This window comes from Crassostrea angulata, chromosome 4 (assembly GCF_025612915.1).
Source record: "Crassostrea angulata isolate pt1a10 chromosome 4, ASM2561291v2, whole genome shotgun sequence".
Classification (NCBI taxonomy): Eukaryota; Metazoa; Mollusca; class Bivalvia; order Ostreida; family Ostreidae; genus Magallana; species Magallana angulata.
Window position 1 is genome coordinate 39597171 of NC_069114.1, and position 5463 is coordinate 39602633.

Below are 5463 nucleotides of genomic sequence, written 5' to 3' on the forward strand. Positions count from 1 at the left end.
AAAAGCCATATTATGATCAATTATTCAGGAAACTGAGCTAGCTTGAAATTGCGCATTCATAATAAATTTATAAATGCGCAATTTCAAGCTAGCTCAGTTTCCAAAACAAAAAGATTGTATTTCTCTTCAGCTTTAAACTCTTGTCATTTCATGTTAATCTGAGTAGCTCCTTTAGCATGAGACATAGTTAAAAGAGAAGTTTTAATTTTACGGGTATAATCAAACAGGATTCTTTGAGTTTGAATATTAATCAAGAGACATAATCTTAAATGAGAGATAATTGCTTCCCATGTTTAACCTTGTTTAGTTATACGACATGTGAAGACTTTATCATATACATGTACTACAATCAAATATTTGATATCGCTGTCATACTTTTTCCATGATCCATGTTAGGAATAAACAACAGAGAACAAACCTTTATACTGCATTTAAATTGCATTATTAGTAGCATTTGCATTATTATGTTTATTCTTAACATGGATCATGGAAAAAATGTGACAGTTCACTCTTTTTGGATAAATAAATCATATTTCAAAAATGCAAAGCAAAAAAATGGCCAGTGTTCATCCACCTGAATTACTGCGCATGAAATTTGACTTTTATTGGACTTAAATGTCATTTGTTTAGTATCTTTATTCAAGCAGAAAAATATTGTCAAATGTTTTATACAGTATACCAAATGGTCACTGACAGATTGAACAAATGAGTGAAAAAGAAAAGATATGTGAAAAGCTACATAATTTTTTGGCACTTACAATTGGCTTTTTTTCTGACAGTAACATTTGCAAGCAATAAAAAACTTAATTCACATTTACAGTGGATTGATTTTTTTTTAATTACATGATATTTAGCATTTTCCGTTAAAAATGTTACGGGCAAAAAAAAAATAATTCATAGAAAAACCTGTGACTGTCCGTTTATTGATTTTTATATTAATGCTGTTGATTAATGAAATAATAGTCTCTCCATGCTGCATAAATAGAATTTGGAAAAAAAAAACATGACGAGTAAGATACTATTACTTATTAGGTTTGTTACTGACTGTGTACAGAAATATATCGGATTGATCAGTCTCATAGATGGCGAAGTGATGCCGAGCTGTCTATAAGATTGATCAACCCGATATATTTCTGTAGGCTGTCAGTAACAAACCTAATAAGTGTTTTGTTTTTCCCGGTGTACAGAAACACTCTCTCGGGTCGATTGTGGCCAAACGAAATATATCTGGTGAGTACGTTTCAGAAACCTGTGGTAATTGAGAATCCCTTTTTAATAGCAAGAACAAGACTTGCCACTCACCTAGAAAATAAGGAATTAGGAATATTATAAATTACAAATTTAAAAACAATAACGCAACTGAAACATAAAAAAGACAATCTTATAATAAAAATCCAATAATATAGAAATTTAGAAAATAGAGTATTGTAACGTTTGATTATTGAGTTAAGTCTCCTTCCACAGAAAGAAGAATTGTTAACTTTGTCATGCTCAGAAAATGGATTTTCATATTGTCCATATGCAGAATGGCCAGAGCTGATAAAGAAGGATTAGTAAGCCTCTCTCTCTCTCTCTCTCTCTCTCTCTCTCTCTCTCTCTCTCTCTCTCATGACCAGACTGTTTGGTATTATTTTCAGCTTCAAAGACAATTTCCTCAAAATGGTAATTTACTATGAGGATCTCAATTTTGAGGAAATCTCCGAGGAACCCCTGTATGATGTAAGTTCGCACTTACATGTAGAATGTGCCTGTTATAGTTATATTCGGTAATCCAGCAATGGTTATTGTAAACTTAATGATGAATCCTAACAAACTTTCGGAGAAATAATCCTATATACCTTCATGTTTTGTTATTGGAAAAATTATGTTCTGGAATTGTCCTATTATTCGCCAGGCTAGCTTTGTATCTTACTGACCGTGTAAACCCAATTCCTTTTTAGGGAAGGCTAGGCTGTCCCGGGGCCTCATCCTCTGCAAATATGAAGGCCCAAATATGGGATACAGGGTGTTAGCCAGTCCCTTGAATGAAATCCCATTATAACTGTATTATAGGAAATGTCGCATTTTCGCCAGGCTAGCTAAGCCTCTTACTGGTCGTGTAAAACCAATTCCTTTTGAGAGTCGGCTGGGCTGTGCCAGGGCCCCATTTTCTGCAAATATGAGGGCTCAAATTTAGGATGCAGAGTGTTTTTCAGGCCCTTGAATGAAATCCCATTATTTTCGCCAGGCTAGCTAAGCCTCTTACTGGTCCTGTAAACCCAATTCCTTTTGAGTGTCGAATGGGCTGTCCCGGGGCCCCATCCCCTGGAAATATGAAGGCCCAAATATGGGATACAGGGTGTTAGCCAGTCCCTTGAATGAAATCCCATTATAACTGTATTATAGGAAATGTCGCATTTTCGCCATACTAGCTAAGCCTCTTACTCGTCGTGTAAAACCAATTCCTTTTGAGAGTCGGCTGGGCTGTCCCGGGGCTTCATCTTCTATAAATATGAAGGCCTAAATATGGGATACAGGGTGTTAGCTAGCCCCTTGAATGAAATTCCATTATAACTGTATTATAGGAAATGTCGCATTTTCGCCAGGCTAGCTAAGCCTGTTACTGGCCGTGTTCATTATGTGAATGTTGAGATTAGGTCAGCAAGTTATAATTTTTACTATAAAACTGTTTGTTTAATTAAAAAGGGAACTTTATATGAAATTTTGAATTTACGTTTATTAGCATGTTTACGGTAATTTGAATAGCGAACAGACCACAGAATTCTATTCGCTATTCGAATAGTGAATAGCGAAAAGCGAATAGAACTCCAACTTCTGAATGCCAAATACTAGAAAAGAGTATTTAGAGTGAGCAAGATTCGAAGTGAAGTTGTGTAAAATTCTCACATTTAGGAGGATGGGTGTTCACGAAAGTACCAAATCTACTTTGAAATTTTAAATATAATTTTATATATACTATAAACTATAAACTATAAACGATTAATTTTGACTTTTTTGAAAATGTCACTACTGTCCAATATCACTACACATGGATCTTTCTTTCAGTGTACATATAAAGGCTGGGTGGTAAAAAAAGTTATCCATCTGATCTACATACAAATTTTAGTTACGATTTGTCAAGCTATAAACTATTATTGAGTCAAGAGGAAACCCATAAATTTTAAGCTATAAACTATTATTTAGCCAAGAAGAAAAAATTTAGCTTTTAGATTTGAGTTCTTCTTCTAAAGGAGATCAAGACAGTCTAAAAATGGTCACGACCACCCAGTCCCCTTTATATACATGTAGTCTAAGAATGAGCACGACTACCCAGCCCTGTTGATCAAAGAAACTGATGTACTCAGCTCTCAGTACTTGCAGTCTTGTACATTTAAGTCTTTTGTTGGTGCCTGTAAACTGCAAGCCTAGCTGATTAATATATATCAGAATTCTTTAAAGAAATTGAAGCTATTGATATCGATGCTAGTAAAAATATAATGACTTTTGCAACACGCAAGGGATGACGGGATCTGAAGGAGGGTAGGTGGTTACAATTTATCTATTAAATTTACTTAAAATATTTTTAAGACATGATGTGATATGTTCAATTATAAACAATCATTCAATGAAGGAAAATCTGATAAATTTTACTTTTTTTTAGAGATATTTTACCATATTTTTATAGAAAGTTCTTCTTTCCAAAGAGGTTGATGTGGTCTTAAAGTGGATACGGACATCCAATCCTCTTAAGAATCCTCTGTGACTTTATGACAGAGGTGGTCATGCAGTTTCTTCCGCGTAACTTTATCTAGAGCGGAAGTAAATATGACACTGTATTCATTGTGCTATGATTGTATTTGTTTCTTGATTCTTTATATTCTTTATGCAATTTTGAGATTTTAATAAATTTTATGTGGCAATGCTGTTTTTTATATTTAAAGCAATATGAGCTGCAATTTTCATGTTGTATTTGTTCTTCACAAAAATGTTATTTTCTACTATAAAAATGATAAAAAAAATATCATGGTTTTTAAATTTCTTTAGCCATATTTTGGTGGAAAAAGCCGTCAAGAAGCCGCAATTGGAGCAAAATTGAATTATTGTCGTCCTGTACAAAAATTGATTTGCCATATATTCCTTAGAAGATAAATCTTTCTTCCATTTCCAATATAGCTCAATCTTAACCTTTACACCGTTGAATAGTATATATACTATTTAACGTTTAACTCTGTAGATACCTGGTATTAATGCATTATAATAGAATTACATGCATGTATTTGCTGCTTTGACAAATTCAGATTTTCTGTTTCCAAATCTGATATCATTGCAGATTACAACTGTAATCTGCAAATCATTTTTGGGGGGTTACAGTTCTGATAGACGCACGATAGTATACGGTAAGAGGATGCTTAATCTATTTGAGATTTTCGTTTTAATCCCTATTAATGTGTGGGTTTCCCCAACAGTGTATACATTAATTTCACCACAACCCCCTCTCCCTCCCCCTCCCGTCTAATTTTATCTGAGAGGGGGAACATTTTCATCTTGGATTTGGATATTACTTTTTTTACCAGCACTCGCTGTAAATGTTTTATATTCATCCAATATCACAACGAAACAACAATTTATAACAATAGAGGAAATTGTATATCTTTTTGGTAAAAGTTGATGATGTGATATTTTACAAATCTATCTATCTATCTATCTATCTATCTATCTATCTATCTATCTATCTATCTATCTATCTATCTATCTATCTATCTATCTATCTATCTATCTATCTATCTATCTATCTATCTATCTATCTATCTATCTATCTATCTATCTATCTATTCACACACACACTTGTGAAATTCGGATTCATTTAATGTTTGTGGATTACAAAAATTGCTCTAGCACATTTTTATTGAATAAGGTTTCCATATAAGAAAAAGAAAGGGATGGTCCCACATCTGACAAGTGTACGTGATAATCAACTCAAGAGGCCGCTGACACTCAGTTACAGTGATGTAACTTCCTGTTAGTTGGTCATCACCGTCTTCACTCGCATTTGTTGCTTCCTGCTTTAAGAAAATGCACAACCACATAATATAATAAGCAGTGGCGGACCATATCATGTATAACAGTATTTCACCGAGTAGATGCAATGTATTACATCTTTATATTCTGTTAGACAACAACGTGTATCGACCTTTAAAACGTCTCACCATAAAAACCGGAACGATGTCACGCACGTTTTTCATTAGTTCCTGTCTGAAATATTCACATTATTGTTATGATTGATATGCTTCTTTTCTTGTGCATTGTTGTTTTTGTTTGTGGTTCATTCTTATACTTAAAATAAGATTGACTGATTTTCTTTTCTTCCAATTTTGAAATTGTTCATGTCCCAAAATATTCACTTTTTCCCGATTAACAGGCAAAATGCATGCACTGATCAAATCGGAAATGTGTTATTTTCTTTCCGTTGTTTTCCGATAGAGA